Source organism: Lissotriton vulgaris, chromosome 8, assembly GCF_964263255.1.
Source record: "Lissotriton vulgaris chromosome 8, aLisVul1.2, whole genome shotgun sequence".
NCBI classification, from domain to species: domain Eukaryota; kingdom Metazoa; phylum Chordata; class Amphibia; order Caudata; family Salamandridae; genus Lissotriton; species Lissotriton vulgaris.
Window position 1 is genome coordinate 579,482,496 of NC_141696.1, and position 25,459 is coordinate 579,507,954.

General features: G+C 48.0%; 2 protein-coding genes across 4 annotated transcripts in view; one reads left to right on the plus strand and one right to left on the minus strand.

The window, feature by feature from the left end:
- Nucleotides 1-25,459, minus strand: part of ARL13B (ARF like GTPase 13B) — an 836,406-nt gene that overhangs the window by 350,772 nt on the left and 460,175 nt on the right. The gene's annotated exons all lie outside the window — the stretch shown is intronic.
- STX19 (syntaxin 19) overlaps nucleotides 8,583-25,459 on the plus strand; it is a 96,868-nt gene continuing 79,991 nt past the window's right edge. The window contains exons 1-2 of one of the 2 annotated variants that reach the window (XM_086934424.1): nucleotides 8,583-8,815; nucleotides 9,414-9,686. The gene's annotated coding sequence lies outside the window, so the exon portion shown is untranslated. The remainder of the gene's footprint in view (nucleotides 8,816-9,413; nucleotides 9,687-25,459) is intronic. The other variant, XM_086934425.1, reaches the window with a different exon arrangement.

A 25,459-nucleotide genomic window follows, 5' to 3' on the forward strand; every position in this document is an offset into this window, starting at 1 on the left:
TAATGAACTTTTTGATCTCATGAGGGATGAGTCACCTGATGTGTTCTTTATGACGGAAACATGGCTTCAGGAAGCGGACACAGCAGTTGTGAATCTTGATCTCCCCGCTGAGTATTCCATCTTTACTCACAATCGGATATCTAGGGGAGGGGGCATTGCTGTGGCCGTTAAATCCTGTTATCCATGTGACTGGAGGGTGGTGGATTTGGTAGGCTGTGAAAGTGCTTTCTTTAGAATTTCCATTAGCCATCACTTCACTTTCTCTGGCCTCCTAATTTACCGTCCCCCCGGCTGTGACACTGCTTTTCGTAAGGCTCTCCCGGAATGTGTTAGCTCTTTGGCCATGGGCTGCGCAAATTTTAGCATACATGGAGACCTTAATCTTCATTTTGACTGTGGCCATTTATCTGCCATTAGTAGTACCTTAGCAGATCTGGAGGTTCTTCAGTTAAATCAACTGGTCTCTTCCCCCACCCATGTGGGGGGCCATACCCTTGACCCGTTTTTTACGAATTTGACGGGGGCCAAGATTGTTAGACCTTGCCCAGTTGTCTGGACTGATCACTTTTTAGTGAAAATCCTTCTTTTGATCAAAGAGCATCCATTTAAACACCTGGATAGAGTAGTGCACAAACGTCATTGGAAGAAACTTAAATTGGAGGACTTTCATCACTTTTTGGAGGCTCATCCGTTAGGCCCTTTTCTTGATGCAGAATCAAGGTATGACCTTTTCTGTGACTGGGTCTCCTGGGCCTTGGATGCACGGATTCCTGCTGCCTGGACTAAGTTCGCATTAGAGAACCCAGCCCATGGTACGACAGTTCCCTGGTGCTGCTAAAAAAAGAGTGTAAATTGGCAGAAAGGGACTGGCGGAAATCTTGAGACTGGGAAAAAAACTCTGTACTTCTCTAAAATTAAAATCTATCATAGAGCTGTTTGCAGAGCCTGTGCAGCCTACTATTCTCAGGAATTTAAAAACCGCCTCAATCCGTCCAAGTTAATTTTCAAGGTCCTTAAGGACCTGACCGCCAAAAGAGATCCTGCAGCGGAAATATGCTCAGTGGCTCATTGCGAAGATCTGGCAGCTTTTTTTACTGAAAAAGTTCAAGCTATCTATCGTGCTTTTTCCATCACCGGGAGTGGAGCCCACCAGCTTAATATTGACCACTGGTGAGACCTTAACTTCTCTTCCTAGCCAGTCGATGGAGACTTTTCTTACGCTGGCCTCTAGGATAAAATCTGGCTCACCTGCGGATCCTTTGAGACCAGCTCAGTTCAGAAATTCTGCTGCTACTATCCTTCCTCCAGTTTGCCATCTTATTAATCTTTCTCTTGCCTCTGTGTTGCTCCCATTAAGTGGAAACAGGCTGTCGTAACACCTATATTGAAAAAGGTCTCTATGGACTCCCTTAAACTTGAGAGCTATCGCCAGAACTCTCTCTCCTCCCTTGGGCTGCTAAAATCACGGAGACCTATATAAATGGGGTTTTGTCTGAGCATTTTGTGAGGGCAGGGACTCTAGACTCCTCCCAAATTGGCTTCCGTGCTGGCCACAGCACTGAAAACAGCCTTGCTCTCTATGACTGAACATCTTCGCTCTGTGTTGGATTCTGGTCAAACTGCGGCACTAGTATTACTAGATCTTAGTGCCGCGTTTGATACATTTTCACACAGGATCCTACTCCAACGTCTTGGAGAGGCGGGTGTTGCAGGTTTTGCACTCAACTGGTTCAGTTCCTTTCTTGCTGATCGGACCTTTAAAGTTGTCACCCCGCCTTATGAGTCCAAGTCTTATCCTTTGGAGCTGGGTGTGCCTCAAGGCTCATCGCTGAGTCCCACATTATTCAATCTCTATGTGAGACCGCTGGCGGCTGTCGTCAAGCAGTGGGGCATGACTATGGTCTCCTATGCTGACGACACGCAGCTAGCGGTCGTTCTAAGTGGGAACTCCGACCTTGACGCCCCAGATTCCGGGATGGACTCCGGGCAGCAGCTAGCTGGATGAATGCCAACTGCCTCCAGCTTAATGCCAAAAAAACTGAGGTAATGATCGTGGGCAAGAGGACTGATCTCTGGGGTGATACTTGGTGGCCCCCTGAGCTGGGCGCTACTACTATCCCAGTCCCAGAGGTAAAGAACTTGGGGGTTTGGCTAGATCCTGCCCTCAGTTTTTGTGCCCATACTAAAAAAGTGGCAGCCACCTGTTTTGGCATCCTACGAGGATTAAGGACTATTTTGAGGTTCTTTAATGCCGCCACTAGGCAGCTGGTTATACAGGCATCCATATTATCTCGGCTCGATTACGCCAGTTCGCTCCTGTTGGGGGCCAACCAGGCTGAAATTGCCCGGATGCAACGTGTTCAGAACGCCGCAGCCAGAGCACTGGTGGGTCTACTGAGGTTCTGCTCTGCGGAAAGTACCATCCGTTCTTTACACTGGTTACCTATGGCACAGAGGATCCATTTTAAAACCTTGTGCCTAGCTTTTAAGATCCTTAAGCTGGCCTCCCCTCAGATCCTCGATAACCTTCTGACGCCTTATGTGCCTTCGCGCTCTCTAAAATCCTCGGGACAAAACTGGTCTGTGGTCCCTCGGTTTAGGCTGTGTAGGGCGGGGGGTCGATCCTTCCGAGTTTTGGCCGCCAAATTGTGGAACTCTCTCCCGTCCCACATTCGAGAACTTGATGAGCTCCTGAAATTTAGGAGGGCGATAAAAACGCACTTGTTCCCTCATCCATCTTAGTTTTTTTTTTTTCCTGTGTGCGGCTGTCTCTTGCTCTGCTGTGTTGTGTTTGTGTACTCTGTCTGAAGCGCCGGGACGCCTCTTGGCTGGGGCAGCTGTGCGCTATAGAAGTGTTATTAACATAACATAACATAACATGGGGGTGCCTATATGGAATACAACAGTGGCATCCACTGGAGTGACAAAGTGGACTTTGTGTAGAGTGCATTGGCGTCGAGTGTTACAGAGTTTAGTGGCATAGAGTGCAGTGGCTTCAAATTTAGTGGAGTACAAAGCATTCTCGTAGAGTGCAGTGGAGTAGATTAGAGTGGTGCATAGCAGAGGGAAGTGGTGTCGAGCGAAGTGGCGGAGAGTGGTGTGGCACACAGTGGCAGAATAGAGTGGCGTAGAGTGATGCAGAGGGCAGTGGCATAGAGTGATGCAGAGGGCAGTGGTGCAGAGTACAGTTGAGTGGCGTAGAGTGCAGTGGCGTAGAGGGGTGCAGACCAGCATAGAATAGTGGTACAGAGCAGAGTATACTGCTGAAGAAGGAAGCAGTGTAGAGTAGAGTGGCAGAGTGCAGAGTAGAGTGTCAGAGTGCACTGATGTAGAGTAGAATGGCTTAGAGTACAGTGGTGCAAAGTAGAGTACTGTGGCGTAGAGTGCAGTGACAGTGTAGTTGTGTATATTGTATTGACGTAGAGTGCAGTGGTTAAGAGTAGAGTGGCGTTGAGTGCAGTGACATAGAGTGGAGTAGCATGCAGTGTTGTAGAGTAGATTGTTTTAGAGTAGCGTGAAGTGGCATAGAGTGTAGTTGCGCAAGGCAGAGTGTAGTTGGGCAGAGTCGCATAGAGTGTAATGGCATAGAATAAAGCGGCATAGAGTGCAGTGGTGCAGAGTAGATTAGAGTGGCGTACAGCGGACAGGCTAAGAGCACAGGGGAGACGGAGTTGAGTGTTACAGAGCAAAGTGCATTGGCAACAGAGTGTACTGGTGTACAGTCTATTGGCATGTAGTGCAGTGGCATAGAGAGCAGTGTTGCCAGTAGCATAGAGTAATGTGCCATAGAGTGAAATTGTGCCGAGTAGATCGATCGATGTGGCCTAGACTGGATTACTGTCAAGTGCAATGGAAAAGAGTGCAGAGTAGAGTCGTACAAAGTAGAGAGAAGTGGAGTGAGGCAGAATGGAGTGGTGTAAAGTGGTGCACAGTAGAGTGAAGTTGTGTGGAACAGAGTAGAGTGGAGTGGAGTATTCATGGTGTGGTAGCACACTGCCCTTACAGACAACACATTTTCAATTGAAATGACCATTACATTTACAAAGACACAGTTTCATTCAGAGGATTTTAAGCGCGCTGCTCACCTGTGAGGGTCTCAAGCCGCTGGCGGCTTGGTGAGCAGCTCCTGTCAGTCAAAGAGTCAGGCCTTGAGGGTCTTCCTGATGATGTGCAGGGTGGGTGCGCGTCTGATGTTGATCGGGAGCTTGTTCCAGGTCTTGGCTGCGATAAAGGAGAGAGTTCTTCCACCCGTTCTTCCTCTGTTGATGAGCGGGGGTTCGGCGAGGTCGGTGGATCGGAATTTTCCTTTTGGGTACGTGGAAAGAGATTCTATTCTTGAGATATTGCGGTTCGATCTTGTGGAGGCATTTGTAAGCGTAGTTGAGTATCTTGAAAGTTACTCTCTTCTCAACGGGGAGCCAGTGGAGGTTATGCAGGTGTCTACTAATGTGTTCTTGTTGAGGGATGCAGAGGACGAGTCTGGCTGCGGAGTTGTGTGTGGTCTGGAGTTTGCGGAGCAGAGACTTGTTGATCCCGGCGTAGAGGGTGTTTCAGTAGTCCAGTCTGCTGTTTATAAGTGCGTGGGTGAAGGTCTTTAATGATTCTGGGGGGATCCATTTGAAAGTCTTTCGAAGGAAGCAGGTGAAGGCGACGGCGTCGACCTGTCGGGTCTTGGAGAGGGAGGAGCAGAGTATGATGCCAAGGTTTCGGGCATGGTCAGTGGGGGCGGGGGTGCTGAGGGCGGTGGGCCAACAGGTGTTGTCCCATGCAGAGGGGGAGGGTCCGAGGATGAGGACCTTGCTCTTCTCTTAGTTGAGCTTCAGGCAGCTGCTGCTCATCCAGGATGCAACGTCCTTCATTCCTTCCTGGAAGTTGAGTTTAGTGGTGATGGGGTCCTTGGTGAGGGAGGATGAGCTAGGTGTCGTCCACGTAGGATACAATGCTGAGTCTGTGATGTCCGACGATGGTGGTGAGGGGGGCCATGTAGATGTTGAAGAGAGTGGGGCTGAGCGACGATTCCTGGGGTACTCCGCAGTTGATTTCCGTGGGTTCGTAGAGGAAGGGTGGCAGTCTGATTCTACTGGTGAGGAAGGAACGAAGCCAGTCGAGGGCGGCACCCTGTATGCCGGCGTTGTGGAGTCTGGCAGTGAGTATGCAGTGGGATACGGTATCGAAGGCTGCAGAGAGGTTGATTAGGATCAGGGCTGGGGTGTGTCCTTGGTCGAGAAGGGTGCAGATGTCTTCTGAGGCAGCAAGTAGGGAAGTCTCGGTACTGTGGTTGCTGCAGGATCCGGATTGGGAGGGGTCGAGGGTGGAGTTTTCTTCAATGAATTTTGTTAGTTGGACGTTGACGGTTTTCTATGTGACTTTGGCTGCAAAGGAGAGAAGGGAGATGGGTCGGTAGTTCTTGAGGTCTGTGGGAACTGCGTTGATGGTGCATCATAGATCCGGAGTGATGGCGGCATGTGGAAGTTGTGCAACAGTAGGGGTACGTGGGGGCTCCTGAGTGGATGATTTTCACTGTCGATGCGGTGTTTTCGTGGTGACCGGGGTCCAGGAGGAGATGGTGGGCTGGCTAGTGTTGCTGGAGGAGGGAGTGGTTTCAAAGTCAGGTGTCTGGTCGTCGAAGTTGTCGTAGAGGCCCTTGATTTTCAGATGGAAGTAGGAGCCGAGCTTGTTGCAGAGGTCCTGGGTGGGGGTGATGTCCTTGGGATCGCTGGGGGGTTTGGTAAATTCCTGGATGATGCTGAAGAGTTCCTTGGAGTGGCTGGAGTTGGCGGCGATCTTGTTCTGGACGAAGGTCCTTTTGGTGGATCTGATGCGTTGGTGATATTCTGTCCTGGCGTTTTTGTAGGTGGTGAGGTCTTCCAGGGATTTGCTGTTTCCCCAGTTCTTTTCGAGATGTCTGCAGGTGCGTCTAGATTCTTGGAGGTCGGTGGTGAACCAGGTAGCCTTTCTGGGGCTCTGTCTGTCAGGGTTACGTAGGGGTGGGAGCTTGTCTGCGAAGTTGATGATCCATCAGTGGAGTTTTTTTGGCTGAGAGGTTGGCATCGGTAGAGGTGGTGGGGTTATCGTGGTTGAGGGTGGAGTTGAGGTGCTCCTCTGTGACCTTGCTCCTGTTTCTTCGTGGAGGGCGGGTGCAGGTTTGGGAACCGTAGGTTTGTTGACGTGGCAATGTACGCAGTGATGGTCCGTCCATGGGGGTTGCATGGTGTGGCTGCAGTGGATGGTGTTACCTACTGCGAAGATGGGGTCGAGGGAGTGTCCTGCCTTGTGGGTGGGGGTGGTGACGAGTTGTTTCAGTCGGAGGTTGGCGAGGTTGTCCAGGAGTGTGGCGGTGTGGAGGTGGCTGAGGTTGTCGAGGTGGAAGTGGAGGTCTCCATTGAGCATATAGTCCACGGAGGTGATGGCGCGCGGCGCGATGAGAACGGCGATGGTGGTGGTAAACGCAGTTCAGGGTCCAGGAGGTCTGAAGGAGAGGGTGCCTCTTAGGGTCGTTCTGTAGCTGGTCTAGATCTGGAAGTGGAGTTGTTTGGTGGTGGGCAGGCTGTCGCTCGAGCTGGAGGTTGTGAGTCGGAGGGAGCTATTGTGGGCGATGGCAAGTCCTCCTGTGCGGTTGGGGCTGTCCTTCCTCTGGATCTTGTATCCCATCGGGGATGGCGGTGGCGATGTTGGGGGCGGAGGTGGGGTTGGTCCAGGTTTCTGTGAAGAAGGGGACGTCTGGAGAGAGGGTATCGAAGAGGTCCCAGATCTCTACTGCGTGTCTTTCCAGGGAGCGCACGTTAAGGAGGATGCACCTTAGGCCTTCGTTGGTGTTGGTGTCCGGTGTGGGGGCTGTGGCTGTGGGGTTGCGGAGGAGGGTGAAGGTCTGGCGGCAGGAGAACTGGCCGTGGGTGGCGTTTGGCGTTGACAGCTGACAGTTGTTGTTCCTTTCGGGATTGAGTGCAAGGAGGGCAGCTGAGTCGTGGCAGTGGGTGGTTGGAGATCCAGGGTCCCTGGCACTGGTCGCATCAGGGACGGGCGCAGACGGGCTTAGCTTTGGCGGGCCAGCGGCTAGCAACCATTAAATAGGGAAGGGGCGGGAAGCACAGCTACGAGCGGGAACTGGCAGGGAGGAGGGGCCAGCAGCGGTGGGAAAGGGCACAACAACGGCACACGTACGAAGAACAGTATAAACAGTCAAAAACAGGCAAAATATAACAAAATACAGATTAGACAATTTACGGGCACAATTGACAAAGGACAGACAAAAGACAGAAAAACGGGCACAAACACAGGACAGACAACAGCGGACCAGCAGAAGAGCAAAGCTCTCCCACTGGACCACCAGGGAAGAGGCGCAGGCAGGAGCCTGTGGGTGGAGGAGGGCCTCGAACACCTACCAGCAACAGGTGAACGGGGTCAGTGGCAGTGGTGCAACAGCAGAGCTGCTGGGGGAGAGAGCAGGTCTCTGACCAGAAGGTCTTTTACTAATAAAACTATACAGTGCACAGACGAAAATGCGTGGACATTAAGTCCCCTAGTCACCTAGTGTAACGAATTGTTTTGATAAAGTATGTGTTTTCTGCACACTTCAGAAATTAAAAAATACTTCATTTGTGTTCCAAATTCTGATATACACAATTCATATAAATGTGTGCTAGAAAAAGACTATTTCCTACCCCCTTATCCAGCAAGACTGTTACATAAATCCCTTCACTTTGAAGTCATAAGAAAGAAAATTAACCAAGAGCTGTTTGAAGACAGCGCCTGACATCTGATTTCGGTCTTTGAATGCACAGCAAATGTGACGAGGTAGAACAAGATTTACAACAAGCCTGTTTACAAAAAGGAAGCACTCTGAAGGATACTGTAAATAAGGTTTGGGCAAGGGAAGGTTACAAACTCAATCTGGACAGCCTAAAGCAAATAAAGCCAGCAATAGGAAAGCAAGAAAATAGGAGTTGCAAAGCCACGGGCAGAATGAAGTCCTATGTCAACTTTCTGAATGTCTCCAAGATGTTTTCAGCAAATCAGACTGTATTGTCTGGTAGTCTGCGACCTAAAAACCACATGCAACTAGGAAAACATTTGACTTGGGAAGAATCTTCAAATGTCTACTGACTTTAACTAAATAGAATAAACAGGACAACAAACCCCCCAAAAAAAGTGTGGTGCAAAAAAAAAAAAACGTATTTAGATTACAAAACTCGAATTTTGTTTTTACGACCCGACCGTCACATGAAGTCACTCATTTTTTTTAAGAGCTTCCAATCTTTTTCCTGGTAGCCACCAATACATAACAAAAGGCATGCTGTCAACAGAAACCAAGCTGACCAGTTATTCTGGTTATTCGAGCTCGCATCAAACACGGAATTACTGTTACCACAGTATCAACATCTAAAGCAATCAAAATAGACACTTCATTGAAATAGGTGCTCAGCATGTGAATGCCACACTTTGGTATGGGCTGTTCTTTGTTCAATAGTGTACTTTAATATTATTTCAGCGTTTACGCTTATCTTGCGGACAGCGGAAAGGGTTAAATCTCCGCCTCTGAGCAGAAGGAAGGGCATCTAGTCTCCACAAAGGTAAGTCAACAACCTGCTCGCCCAGCAGCTCTTGGAAGCAGAGGCGTCAATAGCTCTCCCCTACACTCCTTCGAGGGTCTCCTCCGGGCAGGGCGATTTTTTTTTTCAAAAAGGAGAGAGGATAATCAGGCAATGAATGCCGATCTTTAAAGCCACTTTAACTAGGACAGTGTTCAAATGAGCCGCTTTCCGATGGTACAAACAAAAAAGAAGAGTGAAACTACGCCAGTGTTCAGGAATCATCGGTAAGTATGGCGGTTTTTGACTATGTGGGAATGGTAAAAGGTGTAAACAAGAAAGGAAAAAAAATGGCAGGAGAATTAGAAGTGAACAGTGGCGTTCAATCCATGTCCCTCTTTTGCACGCGGTTGTACATTTTTACATTCAAGTGACAACCGAAGCAGGGCTGGGTTTCCGCCCGGGTTTAGGAGACGTTGGACTGAACTACCAACGGCAAGATGTCTAAGTTAATAGAAAGGGGGTGATTACTTCATACATGCTTGTACTCCGACTACTCTGATACTCCACAGAAAGTGATATACGATATGTTAACATCAAATACGGGGCAGTGGGTTACACAGTGGTATATTGCTAACAACCCAACGACAATTACTAGTTCAATAAAGAAGAGGACACAACCTGTAATTTAAATGCTAATACGAATCAGGCACCTTCCATTGTGTGTGCCAGTCAGTACGTTCACTTGTCGTCGGTTGTGTTATATTTATTGCACTATTGCTGTACACACAGGAAGTGAAAAAGTTTCACGCAAACACAGGAACAAAGATTGTATTTACAAGATTGTATTTACTATGAAAGCTAAGTCGCGCTCTTGTGTTAAAGGACGGCCAAACTGTTTGGTTTTGGGACACAGCTGGATCCTGTTTCTGTCGAGGCTTATCTCTCGGGCATCGCCTCTCAAGAGGCAGGGATGTTGTGTACATTACCGCGACTCCGCCCTCCCGCTAAAAGGCACGAAATCCCTTCAGCCCGGCAGACTCAAGGCAGCCCGGCAGCTGCTGGCTTCGCTGAATAAATACCGCGTGGAGATAACACTGCGGCGGTCCTGGGGTCCTCGGAAACTGCGTCAGGGAGTGAGGGAGCCGCAAAACACAGGTACACGCGCTCGGCCGAACGCGCTCTCCACCATGCGCGCAAACAGACAGTTCTGTTAAATAAGTATGGTTAGGTTAAAGTAAGCGTAGCCTAGTTTGCTTGTTTTTGCTTAGTGAGACAACAAAGCGATGGTTGGTGCAATAATTGTTGAAGACAACTAGTACCTAAAAAAACACTGAAAGAATGACGCGACTGTGAAGAGGCAACAATGGGACATTTCAATCGAACGAATTGTAATCCTTAATTATTGGTTGATGAGCAAAGTTTTGTAAAACTAAAAAAAAAAGAAAAAAAACCTTCAGATTTATGGCATATGATGACACGTGAGCTCCAAGTTTACTTTTATAGTCAAAAACAGCGCAGAGGCAGTACAAAAAAAGGTGTGTCAAGTCCAATCTGGCTCAGCGAGGAATGCAGAGTCGCCCTCTTCGCACCTCCCATTACTTGCATTGGTTCTTTGGCTTGAGCTATTTCTAGGTCGTGCATTCCCCTTTGTTTTCTATATTAAGACTTTTGTTTATGCCGTGGAGGAAAACTAGTTTCATCCTACCTAATTGCATTGTCTTTAGCAGTTTCCCAACCGTGTTATAATGGTTTCCTATATTTCTTTCTGCTTCTCGGATTAGTTCGCGCTAAATTGTAATGCTGTATTCTCTTAAAAATGTCCCTTTTGTCATTCATGATGTTTGATATGTACCTTTTTCTTTTTTTTCTTTGCATGCTTTGCTTAAGTGGGCGTCGTAAGGGAGTGGTATAATTACCAGGTCAGAATGTTACACCTATCAACTTCATTGTCTTTGACCTGCCCTATCCTTATAAATTAGTTGTAGTCAAAGTTCGCATTCCAAAACCTAATTTTAAACGCAATAATTGGCACGATTCAACATACCAATCAGGGAGCAATGGCTGAATTTTGGAGACTTGCATAAGGGCGCTCTACACTCTAAGGCACTTTCTACAAAGCTCAATGATTTAAGCACTCACTGCTGAGAAATGCATACAGTGTTGTGAAATTCACAAATTAGTATCTTGGCAAGGCCAAGTCAGACTTCCATCCCAATAAGTTAAGTAAACTGAATACCATTAACCCCTTCGCTGCTAGGCCTTTTCCCCTCCTGTGCTGAGCCCTTTTTTGGCTATTTGGGGTAGTGCGCGCTTAGGCCCCTGTAACTTTTTGACCACATAAGCTATCCACGCCAAATTTGCGTCCTTTTCTTCCAACATCATGTGGATTCTAAAGGCGCCCAGGGTTTGTGGATTACCTTGGAGGGGTCCCAGAAATTAACCAAAATATAGTGATTTTTTTGTTTTTTTCAGAAAAATGGGAAAAACGGGCTGCAAATGAAAGCCTCTGGGTTTTTCCCTGAAAATGTTATCAAAAAAGGGTTTGTGGGGCTGAAATCTCCATTTTCTCAGCTTTTAGGAAACGACAGTCTTTTGTCAGAGAACCGACATTTTTCACACAGTTTTGGCATTTTTCTGGGACATAGCCTATTTTTGCTATTTTTAGAGCTTTCCACCTCCTTCCAGTTAATGGTAGAAATGAGTTTGAAAGCAATAATGGATCCTAGAAAGCTGTACATTTTCAAAAAGTAGACAAAATTCTGAATTCAGAAAGGGGTCATTTGTCTAAATCCATGAAGGTTTCTTTATAGAAACTAACAGTTAAATATTGGAATAATTGAAAATTTGTAGAAAAAAACAGCCTTTTGTCTCAACGTTTTCACCTATAACTTTTTCTAGTTTTGACAGCTCTTAGAAAGCAATATACCGTTACATCCGTTAGACCTTCCTGGTTGTGGGGATATATAGGACTTGTAGTTTCACCAAGAACCCGACGAACCCAGATCCAAAAACTGAGCAGCAACTTGCAATGGTATTTTTTCATTTACTGGGTATAGAGCACTTTGTCTTGGAAAATGTATACATGGAAAAATCTGTATGAAAGACACCTATGTATTTCTGAATTGGGTACAAAATATAGAGTTCAGAAACAGTATATTATTGCTAATTTTCAAAATTGGGAATACTCATACTAGCATGAGAATTATTGGTCATTTTTCAAAATTATTTTTTTTTTACACAATGTCTTTCATTGAAAGGGAGAAATGCGCAAAAGCTCAATTGGTAATAACAGTTGATTTACAAATCTGAATTACCCCAAGTCTCCCGATAAAAACGGTACCTCACTTGTGTGGGTCGCCCTTGTGCCTGCGACAGGAAACGGCGCAAAATGCAAAGTGGTGACACCTAAATTTTGCAGTTACAAATTGACCCTTTTTTAGCAAAGTGCCTACCTGTAGTTTTTGCACCCTAGCTCTGCCGGCACCTAGGGAAACCTAGCAAACCTATACATTTTTGAAAAGTAGACACCCAGGGGAATTCAGGATGGGGTGACTTGACTGCCTACCACCAGGTCTTGTTACCCAGAATCCCTTGCAAACCTACGAATTTGACAAAAAAAACACATTTTCCTCACATTTCTGTGGAGGAAAGTTCTGGAATCTGCTTGGATCAACAAATTTCCACCCACCCAGTGTTCCCCCAGGTCTCCCGAAAACAATGGTACCTCACTTGCGTGGGTAGGCATAGTGGCTGCGACACGAAACAGCGCAAAACGCAACGTGGTCGCACCTCAATTTCCCAGTGAAATCTTGCGCTCTTTGGACAAAGAGACTACCTTTTGTTTTTGAACCCTAGCTCTGCCGGCACCTAGGGAAACCTAGCAAACCTATACATTTTTGAAAAGTAGACACCCAGGGGAATTCAGGATGGGGTCACTCGACTGCCTACCCCCAGGTTCTCTTACCCAGAATCCCTTGCAAAGCTAAGAAATTGGAAAAAAAAACGCATTTTCCTCACATTTCTGTGGTGGAAAGTTCCGGAATCTGCGTGGATCAACAAATTTCCACCCACCCAGCGTTCCCCCAGGTCTCCCGAGAAAAATGGTATCTCATTTGCCTGGGTAGGCATAGTGGCTGCGACAGGAAACAGTGCAAAACGCAACGTGGTCACAACTCAATTTTTCAGTGAAATTGTGCACGTTTTGGGCAAAGAGACTACCTTTTGTTTTTGAACCCTAGCTCTGCCGGCACCTAGGGAAACCTAGCAAACCTATACATTTTTGAAAAGTAGACACCCAGGGGAATTCAAGATGGGGTCACTCGACTGCCTACCCCCAGGTTCTCTTACCCAGAATCCCTTGCAAAGCTAAGAAATTGGAAAAAAAAACGCATTTTCCTCACATTTCTGTGGTGGAAAGTTCCGGAATCTGCGTGGATCAACAAATTTCCACCCACCCAGCGTTCCCCCAGGTCTCCCGAGAAAAATGGTATCTCATTTGCCTGGGTAGGCATAGTGGCTGCGACAGGAAACAGTGCAAAACGCAACGTGGTCACAACTCAATTTTTCAGTGAAATTGTGCACGTTTTGGGCAAAGAGACTACCTTTTGTTTTTGAACCCTAGCTCTGCCGGCACCTAGGGAAACCTAGCAAACCTATACATTTTTGAAAAGTAGACACCCAGGGGAATTCAAGATGGGGTCACTCGACTGCCTACCCCCAGGTTCTCTTACCCAGAATCCCTTGCAAAGCTAAGAAATTGGAAAAAAAAACGCATTTTCCTCACATTTCTGTGGTGGAAAGTTCCGGAATCTGCGTGGATCAACAAATTTCCACCCACCCAGCGTTCCCCCAGGTCTCCCGAGAAAAATGGTATCTCATTTGCCTGGGTAGGCATAGTGGTTGCGACAGGAAACAGTGCAAAACGCAACGTGGTCACAACTCAATTTTTCAGTGAAATTGTGCACGTTTTGGGCAAAGAGACTACCTTTTGTTTTTGAACCCTAGCTCTGCCGGCACCTAGGGAAACCTAGCAAACCTATACATTTTTGAAAAGTAGACACCCAGGGGAATTCAGGATGGGGTCACTCGACTGCCTACCCCCAGGTTCTCTTACCCAGAATCCCTTGCAAAGCTAAGAAATTGGAAAAAAAAACGCATTTTCCTCACATTTCTGTGGTGGAAAGTTCCGGAATCTGCGTGGATCAACAAATTTCCACCCACCCAGCGTTCCCCCAGGTCTCCCGAGAAAAATGGTATCTCATTTGCCTGGGTAGGCATAGTGGATGCGACAGGAAACAGTGCAAAACGCAACGTGGTCACAACTCAATTTTTCAGTGAAATTGTGCACGTTTTGGGCAAAGAGACTACCTTTTGTTTTTGAACCCTAGCTCTGCCGGCACCTAGGGAAACCTAGCAAACCTATACATTTTTGAAAAGTAGACACCCAGGGGAATTCAGGATGGGGTCACTCGACTGCCTACCCCCAGGTTCTCTTACCCAGAATCCCTTGCAAAGCTAAGAAATTGGAAAAAAAAACGCATTTTCCTCACATTTCTGTGGTGGAAAGTTCCGGAATCTGCGTGGATCAACAAATTTCCACCCACCCAGCGTTCCCCCAGGTCTCCCGAGAAAAATGGTATCTCATTTGCCTGGGTAGGCATAGTGGCTGCGAAAGGAAATGGTTCAAATTGTACGGTGGTGAATTTACAATACCAAATTGCAAAACAACCTTGATTTTGGGGGGGGGGCACCTGAGTTTTTGGCCCGGGGCTCGGTGGTATTCTTTGGAAAGTACAAAACCCAAACAGTTCTGAAAAGTAGACCCCCGGGGGAGTCCAGGGAGGTATGGCATGCGTGGGTCCCCGAACGTTTTCCTACCCAGAACACCTTGCAAACCTTAAAATTAGGTAAAATAATCACTTTTTCAAACTTTTTTGCGTGGAATCACCGTGCCGGCAAAAATGTCCTACCACCCAGCGCTCCCCTTGTTCTCCCGAGTAAAAGGATACCTCACTTGTGTGGGTGCCCCAAAGCAGAACAGGCCAAAAACGAATGTTGAAAAAAGTAGTATTTCAGTGTAACAAATTAAGCCCCCCTGCCTTAGTCACAGGCCTTTGGCCCACCCACACAAGTGAGGTATCATTTTACTCGGGAGAACAAGGGGAACGCAGGGTGGTAGGACATTTGTGCCGACACGGCGATCCCACGCAAAAATGTATGGAAAACTGTTTTTTTAACCTAAATTTGTGGTTTGCAGGGATTTCTGGGTAGGAAAACATTGGGGGACCCACGCATGCCATACCTCCCTGGACTCCCCCGGGTGTCTAGTTTTCAGAACTGTTTGGGTTTGGTAGTTTCCAAAGATGCCCGCCGAGCCCCGGTCCAAAAACTCAATCCTACCCCCCAAAAAAGAAGGTAATGTTGCTATTGGTTATTGTAATTTCTCCACCGTACGATTTGGACCGTTTCCTGTTGCAGCCACTATGCCTACCCACGCAAGTGAGGTACCATTTTTATCGGGAGACCTGGGGGAACGCTGGGTGGGAGGAAATTTGTGTGAGCCCAGTGACGCCACGCTTTCCCACGCATAAAAAGTGTGAAAAACTGATTTTTCCAGCAAAAATTGAGGTTTGCAAGGGATTCTGGGTAAAGGAACGTTGGAGGATCCACGCAAGCCATACCTCCTTGGAAGCCCCCGGGTGTCTACTTTTCAGAAATGTGTGGGTTTGTAGGTTTCCCGACATGGCCGTCTCGCACGGGGCCAAAAACCCAGGTAACCCCTTTTGCAAAAGCTGGTGGTATTGAATGTGAATCCCACCAGCTTTTGAAAGAGGGGTTACCTGGGTTTTTGGCCCCGTGCGAGACGGCCATGTAGGAAAACCTACCAAACCCACACATTTCTGAAAAGTAGACACCCGGGGGCTTCCAAGGAGGTATGGCATGCGTGGGTCCCCCAATGTTTTCCTACCCAGAACTCATTGCAAACCTTAAAATTAGGTAAAATAATCACTTTTTCAAACTTTTTTGCGTGGAATCACCGTGTCGGCAAAAATGTCCTACCACCCAAGGCTCCCCTTGTTCTCCCGAGTAAAAGGATACCTCACTTGTGTGGGTGCCCCAAAGCAGAACAGGCCAAAAACGAATGTTGAAAAAAGTAGTATTTCAGTGTAACAAATTAAGCCCCCCTGCCTTAGTCACAGGCCTTTGGCCCACCCACACAAGTGAGGTATCATTTTACTCGGGAGAACAAGGGGAACGCAGGGTGGTAGGACATTTGTGCCGACACGGCGATCCCACGCAAAAATGTATGGAAAACTGTTTTTTTAACCTAAATTTGTGGTTTGCAGGGATTTCTGGGTAGGAAAACATTGGGGGACCCACGCATGCCATACCTCCCTGGACTCCCCCGGGTGTCTAGTTTTCAGAACTGTTTGGGTTTGGTAGTTTCCAAAGATGCCCGCCGAGCCCCGGTCCAAAAACTCAATCCTACCCCCCAAAAAAGAAGGTAATGTTGCTATTGGTTATTGTAATTTCTCCACCGTACGATTTGGACCGTTTCCTGTTGCAGCCACTATGCCTACCCACGCAAGTGAGGTACCATTTTTATCGGGAGACCTGGGGGAACGCTGGGTGGGAGGAAATTTGTGTGAGCCCAGTGACGCCACGCTTTCCCACGCATAAAAAGTGTGAAAAAACTGATTTTTCCAGCAAAAATTGAGGTTTGCAAGGGATTCTGGGTAAAGGAACGTTGGAGGATCCACGCAAGCCATACCTCCTTGGAAGCCCCCGGGTGTCTACTTTTCAGAAATGTGTGGGTTTGTAGGTTTCCCGACATGGCCGTCTCGCACGGGGCCAAAAACCCAGGTAACCCCTTTTGCAAAAGCTGGTGGTATTGAATGTGAATCCCACCAGCTTTTGAAAGAGGGGTTACCTGGGTTTTTGGCCCCGTGCGAGACGGCCATGTAGGAAAACCTACCAAACCCACACATTTCTGAAAAGTAGACACCCGGGGGCTTCCAAGGAGGTATGGCATGCGTGGGTCCCCCAATGTTTTCCTACCCAGAACTCATTGCAAACCTTAAAATTAGGTAAAAATATCACTTTTCCAAACTTTTTTGCGTGGGATCTCCGTGCCGGCAAAAATGTCCTACCACCCAGCGTTCCCCTTGTTCTCCCGAGTAAAAGGATACCTCACTTGCGTGGGTGCCCCAAAGCAGAACAGGCCAAAAATGAATTTTTAAAAAAGTAGCATGTAAGTTTTACAAGTTAAGTCCCACTGCCTTAGTCACAGGCCTTTGGCCCACCCACCGCCAGCCGCGGACCCATCACATTACAACACTCACACCAGCAGACAGCGCCATTCAAGGGCCCATCACTTACGTATCTGCCACAGCAACTACACAAAATGATGGACTGGGTAGAGTGTCACTCAACTAGCAGTGTGTGTAGTGACCAACAGAAAGTTAGTACTCGCACACTGCCAGCCGAGCGCCAGTCCACCCACACCACCATCCAAGCACCAGACCATGCACACCGCCAGCCAAGCACCACTCCACACACACCACCAGCCAAGCGCCACTCCACACACACCGCCAGCCAAGCACCACTCCGTGCGTAGATAGCCAAGTACCCCTCCACGCACACCGCCAGCCAAACACCACTCAGCGCACACCGACGGCCAAGGGCCACTCCACACACACCGCCAGCCAAGCACCACTCCACGCACACTGCAAGCCAAGCGCCACTCCACGCACACCGCAAGCCAAGCGCCACTCCACACACACCACCAGCCAAGCGCCACTCCACACACACCACCAGCCAAGCGCCACTCCACACACACCACCAGCCAAGCGCCACTCCACACACACCGCCAGCCAAGCACCACTCCACACACACCACCAGCCAAGCACCACTCAGCGCACACCGACAGCCAAGTACCACTCCACACACACCGCCAGCCAAGCACCACTCCACGCACACCGCAAGCCAAGCGCCACTCACCGCCAGCCAAGCACCGCTCCACGCACACCGCCAGCCAAGCACCACTCCGTGCACAGACAGCAAAGTACCACTCAACGCACACCACCAGCCAAACGCCACTCCACACACACCGCCAGCCAAACACCACTCCACGCACACTGCAAGCCAAGCGCCACTCCACACACACCACCAGCCAAGCGCCACTCCACACACACCACCAGCCAAGCGCCACTCCACACACACCACCAGCCAAGCGCCACTCCACACACACCGCCAGCCAAGCACCACTCCGTGCGTAGATAGCCAAGTACCCCTCCACGCACACCGCCAGCCAAACACCACTCAGCGCACACCGACAGCCAAGGGCCACTCCACACACACCGCCAGCCAAGCACCACTCCACGCACACTGCAAGCCAAGCGCCACTCCACGCACACTGCAAGCCAAGCGCCACTCCACGCACACCGCCAGCCAAGCGCCACTCCACGCACACTGCAAGCCAAGCGCCACTCCACGCACACTGCAAGCCAAGCGCCACTCCACGCACACTGCCAGCCAAGCACCACTCCGTGCACAGACAGCCAAGTACCACTCAACGCACACCACCAGCCAAACGCCACTCCACACACACCGCCAGCCAAACACCACTCCACGCACACTGCAAGCCAAGCACCACTCCACACACACCACCAGCCAAGCGCCACTCCACACACACCACCAGCCAAGCGCCACTCCACACACACCACCAGCCAAACACCACTCCACGCACACTGCAAGCCAAGCACCACTCCACACACACCACCAGCCAAGCGCCACTCCACACACACCGCCAGCCAAGCACCACTCCGTGCGTAGATAGCCAAGTACCCCTCCACGCACACCGCCAGCCAAACACCACTCAGCGCACACCGACAGCCAAGGGCCACTCCACACACATCGCCAGCCAAGCACCACTCCACGCACACCGCAAGCCAAGCGCCACTCGCCGCCAGCCAAGCACCGCTCCACGCACACCGCCAGCCATGCACCACTCCGTGCACAGACAGCAAAGTACCACTCAACGCACACCACCAGCCAAACGCCACTCCACACACACCGCCAGCCAAACACCACTCCACGCACACTGCAAGCCAAGCGCCACTCCACACACACCACCAGCCAAGCGCCACTCCACACACACCACCAGCCAAGCGCCACTCCACACACACCGCCAGCCAAACACCACTCCGTGCGTAGATAGCCAAGTACCCCTCCACGCACACCGCCAGCCAAACACCACTCAGCGCACACCGACAGCCAAGGGCCACTCCACACACACCGCCAGCCAAGCACCACTCCACGCACACTGCAAGCCAAGCGCCACTCCACGCACACTGCAAGCCAAGCGCCACTCCACGCACACCGCCAGCCAAGCACCACTCCACGCACACTGCAAGCCAAGCGCCACTCCACGCACACTGCAAGCCAAGCGCCACTCCACGCACACTGCAAGCCAAGCGCCACTCCACGCACACCGCCAGCCAAGCGCCACTCCACGCACACCGCCAGCCAAGCACCACTCCACGCACACCGCCAGCCAAGCACCACTCCGTGCACAGACAGCCAAGTACCACTCCACGCACACCATCCAGCCAAACGCCACTCCACACACACCGCCAGCCAAGCACCACTCCGTGCACAGACAGCCAAGTACCACTCAATGCAGACCACCAGCCAAGGGCCACTCCACACACACCGCCAGCCAAGCACCACTCCACGCACACCGCAAGCCAAGCGCCACTCCACGCACACTGCAAGCCAAGCGCCACTCCACGCACACCGCCAGCCAAGCACCACTCCACGCACACTGCCAGCCAAGCACCACTCCGTGCACAGACAGCCAAGTACCACTCCACGCACACCATCCAGCCAAGCGCCACTCCACCAGCCAAACACCACTTCACGCACACTGCAAGCCAAGTGCCACTCCACACACACCGCCAGCCAAGCAGTACTTCTTGCCCAAGGGGTCGCTTCCTAAAAACTAAATATAAATTCCCTGGTGCTAGTGGGTATTTTCTGCCCCCCCCCCGGGGGCAAAAAGGCAAATAAAACGGGCCGATTTGCACCTAGGGTGGACAGAAAAACAAAAAACACAATCATGGCCACCTGGAAGCGACCCTTACCCAAGGGGTCGCTTCCCAAAAGAAACACAGTGCCCCAACAAATTTCCCTGGTGCTAGTGGGAAATTTCTGCCCCCCCTGGGGGCAAAACGGCCGAAAAACAGGCCGATTTGCCCCCAGGGGGGGCAGAAAAACAAAAGGTTAAGTGTGAGGCCACCTGGAAGCAACCCTTGCCCAAGGGGTCGCTTCCTAAAAGCTAAAAACAAAATCCCTGGTGCTAGTGGGCATTTTCTGTCCCCCCCTGGGGGCAAAACGGCAAAAAAACGGGCCGATTTGCCCCCAGGGGGGACAGAAAAATGTAAACAAAAAATATGGCCGCCATCTTGGCTCCAAAAAACAACCCTGGTGCTAGTGGGGAATTTCTGCCCCCCCTGGGGGCAAAACGGCCGAAAAAACGGGCCGATTTGCCCCCAGGGGGGGCAGAAAAACGAAAACATTATCACAGCCCGCCTGGAAGCGACCCTTGCCCAAGGGGTCGCTTCCTGTAATCTAAAATTACATCCCTGGTGCTAGTGGGGGCATTTCCGCCGCACAATCGCGACGCTGTGCGCGATCGTGAGGCAGAAATGCCCTGCAAAGAGACATCAGGGGAGAGGAAAAACTCTTTCCTCTCCCCTGATGCCTCTTCGCTGCCCCAAACCCCCGCCAGACACCGCAATCTTACCTTTTCCCCAGACGCGCAGGAAGCAGATGGCTTCCCGAGCGCTGGGAATCCCTGATGATGTCAGCGCGCGCTGTGCGCGCTGACGTCATCAGGGATTCCCATGGGGGGGGGCGGGGGCGGCAGCGGAAGGTCTTCCGCTGCCGCCCCCAGCAAAACAACGAAGATCAGAGAACCTCGGGGGGAGCGCCAGCGCTTCCCCCGAGGGTGGGGCTCATGACGAGCTGGGCTCGTCATCAGTGTTTGAGAAGGCTACACCATGACGAGCCCAGCTCGTCATCAGCCCCGAAGGGGTTAACGCCTAAAACCGCTGCGGTGCGGGTGTTCTAAAGGGTGGGCGGTGCTTCGTCGGCCGTTGGCAGCACTGGGGAGGGAGTGCTCCCGTTGGCCAAGGGCCGACGGGAGCACGGAAGGGGTTAAACTGGGCAATACTAACTTCTGTATGTTTAGTGCTTCCGAATGGCAAAGGTGTTAGATAAAGCGATAAATGAAACATTTTATACCTACATTAGTTTAACTAATAAGGTGTAAAACGGAGCTGCTCAATCCGCAAATTCAGTATTTTGTGATATATCACAGGTATTAATTGATTTAGATTGTACATAGGTAGCAAAAACAAGGAAATGATGGACGGAGTGCTGAAACTTTTCAGACACTCACCCACGGTCACATATCTGGGTTGAATCCATCACGGTTCTTTAGCACACTTCGCCACCCCAGTTCAGACCCAGCCAAATGCAAATCAGTCTTGACCCTGTTCCTTATGGGAACAGTCCAGCCCGAACTGCCAAGCCATGTCTTCCCTGGACTGTAAACAAGCATCCTGGGAACAGTTATGGGGTAACAACCATCATCAGCCAGGCTAGCTTTAATGCAGTGGCAAAGTGAGCAAGGGACCCACGTCTGGGCATACCCTGACAACTTAGAACAAACAAAGCAAACACACTTCTACTTATCCCAAGTAACTATACCTCATAACCTATATTAACGATAACTTACGCTTTGCCATGCACAGTGTTGTAATCAATTATGTCATTTCAGTTGTTAAAGTGATGTTATCAGTGATGCCATAGAACAGGTCCTGAATGACGCAATATGTGAGGTAATAAACAGAGCATGGAGAGGGTGCGTGTTATAGTTACTATAGTTACTTAAGATAACTACAATTGGTGAATGTTAGTGGTTTTGTTGGTTTAAAATGGTATGTTTTAACTGACATTTTCACCTAACTGTAACATTCCTCAAACATGTGTTTTCTTCAGACAATATCTAAGTTTTTAAAAAAATGATAAGTAATAATTTATTAAAATTCTAACTAGAACGTTACTTTAACCAGTTTTTTCCCCAGTAAATTTTCATTGTGTATATTTAACGTTAATTAAGATGTAGATTGCCGTGCGAAGTGCAGGGTGGGGAGAAGGGCGTTGGTCTGTGACAAGACCCTGCACCCACCCACCCCTGCCCTGTTGCGCATGGCTTTTGGTCATGCGAGATGTGAGGTGGGGCACAAAGCCTGCGTTAGGACCCCACCCGCAAGGGTCCTTTCCCTATGCAGTGTGCAGCCTTTAGCTGCGCACAGCACCTGGCCTGCAGCGAGGCCCTGCACGCAATCCCCACAGGCTGACTATGTGATGTTACAATATAAAGGGTGTTACTGTAAGTAAAGCAGACTTAAAAGTGGGCATTGGCTTCATAAAGGGGCCAGCATAGCAACATATATAAAGCAGATTTATTGACTGAGTAAAAAAAAATTTTTTTTAGATCAAATATATATTTAATTAATACAGCCAGTGCAATGTTTAACAAGTGATTTTCATTAAAACATTAAAAAGTTTAGTAAACATAAATCATGCCTAAATCTTTCTTTTAATATTTTTCATCCCACAAAATGTAGACATAAAACCCCCCACAAAAAGGCCAACGCACTCCAGCTCAAGAGCATAGAGCTCCAGCTAGGAGTGCTAAAAGAATTTGATGAGTTCTCGTGGGCCCATGGATTTAATGATACAGAAGACTTTTTTCATGTTGCTGGTAGGTGCTGCATTCCCAGCCAGCAGCCCTCCACAACATTAAAGACATGCTTGGTGGTGCCCCTGCCTCTTCTAATGGCACCACTATGATAAAAAAACACCAAAAAAACTAAAAGGCCCTAATAGGGCATTGTTGGGCACAATTTATAATGATCTTAGAGTATGAGTTATAGTTACTTGAGATAACTATAACTGGGGAATTTCAGTGGTTTTGTACATTTAAAATGTTGCGTTGTCACTGAAATTCTCATCTAACGATAACATTACTTTAACCCTTGCTTTTTTAGTAAACATACATAGATTAATATTATTACATGGCATAGCAGGTATATATAGGTAACCATGGCTGTCTGTTTGTTATATAAGTCCATCGACCAACAGTATGGCATTGAGGCATGTCAATATTTTTTTACATCAAGACCCCTAGCGTTTGCTCAGCATACCACAATTCTTTTAACAATGTTATCCGTTTGTCTCACGCACATCTTTCTCAAGCTATATCTCCAAAAGCAGGGGAAAGCAACGGGGACGGCTTTTGCTCCCACGTATGCCAACATTTATACGGGATGGTCTGAGAAGGAGGTCGCATGGGCCGATTTAATGCGCACCACATGAACAATATTGTAATGTGGGTCTGTTTTATTGATGACCTGTTTATATTGTGGGATGGAGATGAGACATCGAGTATATAGGAACCTTAAAAAACAACCCATATAACATACAGTTGACTGTGAAATGGAGCTCAAATGAGATTGAGTTTCTGGATGTCAAGCTGCAGGTAGTAGGGGACACCATTTAAACCACCATTAGAAAAAAAAAGCCTGCCTGCAATTCGATTTTACATTGCAATAGTGGTCATCCCCGCTCACTGAAATGGAGCATACCATACAGACAACTGTTGACGGCCAGCAGAATTTGCTCCACAGATGCTCGGTTTAAAATTAAACCAAAGCTATGATTATGAGGTTTTTTGAGAGAGGATAACCAGAACAAGTGCTCATGAAGGCGAAATGTAGAGTGCTTGCCAAGAGCATGGGAGGAACTGTTGTTCACTAATAAGGAGATTAATTCCAAAACCACACTAGGAGATCAATCCAAGGAAGATAATGTGATAAGATTTTTTATGGGGTATAACATGGAACATGGATTAATCTAGTCCCTGATCAAGCGTAACTGGCACATATTACAGCATATTGAGCACTTAAAAGATGTTGTAGCCCAGCACCCACATTTCACAAAAAAACATTATTAGGCAACATTTTAACCAGATCTATGTTTTATCAATAATTTTCTTGGTTTATGAACAGGAATTTGGGTTTTAAAAAATGTGTTATATGCAAGGCCTGCAAGTTTGGGGCTAATCATGCTAGTTGTGAGTTTGGCTGCAAAATAAGGTATGTGGGCAGCACAGTCAATAAGGCCACAATCAGGATTTTGCAGTATATTAGAGCTATAAAACATTAAGACTGGACATACCCCATTGCCAAACATTTTTGGGAGGTGGACCATGGAAGTTTGACCACTCTGTAACATTATAGTATAAACCACATTAAAGCTCATCCCCACAGAGGCAACAGAAAACTGGCACTGTGACAATGTGAATCTAGGATAGTTGTTTTATTGGGTACCGAAAGGCCATGGGGGTATAATCTTGATGCAGAGCTGCATGTTCATCTATGAATAATATGAAACTACGATATTTTGACCTGTAATAACTTTGTTGATAATGCCCACACTTGATGTTTGACTGTATATTGATATTCCACCCTGTGCTGTGTGGCTTATTTAATATCGCACAGTTGTAGTGATGGTGCATATATACGAATACAATAATGACAATTCTTTGCTAGTGGATTGTTTTAAAGTTGTTTTTTAAAATGATGCAATGCCTTCCCTGTTGATTGCGCAGGCATTAAGGCAGGACCGTCCGGGGACTTGAGCACGTATTGCACTGTATAGTATTAGCACTTTATTGTATGTTGTTGAGGAGTTCTAGATTCCTGTCTCAGCGTTCTTCTAATACATTTTCAGTACAGCATATAGATTGTTTTGATCAAATTATGCAAAAATTAGGGGTTGCATCTATATGTGGGCCAGTGTACCTTTTTTGACAAGAATATGGATGAACCATGTTTTGTAAGACTGTATTTTGATTAATTTAGCCATCAGATGGACATTGCTGGATTTACCTCACTTGAATTTTTTTTTAAATTACATTTGTATGCAAATGAGCATTGGCAATTTTATTGGGATTGTGCAATAATACAATTTATCATTGGGATTGCCATATATTTGAATCCTCTTTGAGGATTCAAGTTAAGAGATACACGGCATGGAAAGTCTTATGGAATCATTCTGGTTTACTACATGCACTGGCACTATATTCAGTGATGATATTTGTATATGGGATTGTGCAATATCCATTGAAATTATTTCTTGAAGATGCTCTTAGTATATGCATTAGCACTTTACTCAGTAATGATGGTCTTATTTAGGTTTGTGTACTATTTATTTAAGTAGCCTATTGAAGATGCTCTTACTATACGCATTAGCACTTTGTCTGAGCATTTTACACTTTAATTTAGTTTGTGCAATATTTAATGGAGGTATGAGAATCAGCAATAATCCAGCGACAGACTCTCTGTATCGAATTTGAATCCACCCTATGCGAAATCAAAAGGAATTCATGATATTGCTCCTTTAGTTGCAACTAGTTTAATTCAATGGGAATATGTATCTACGTGATCCCAATAGGGCTGCTGTGCTGTGACAGGACTGTGATGGTATGCAGACTAGCTCTGGTGCTGACAGGAAACGTGCAACAAGGATGTGATTTTTTTAAAACACTTTTTCTCTGGGACACAGGGTTGCCCGGTTGAAGGCATAAGCCGAAACACGTTGACCTCCTGTGTTGGGTGTTGCTGCAACTAAATAAAAAAGTAAGTCTTTTGTGAGCAGTCTGACAGAGTTGTGCGGTCTTTGTGGGATACACTGAGGGAGTGCAGCTGACCCGTTTGGAAATGGAGGAGTTAAGTTGTGAAATATTATATATATATATATATATATATATATATATATATATATATATATATATA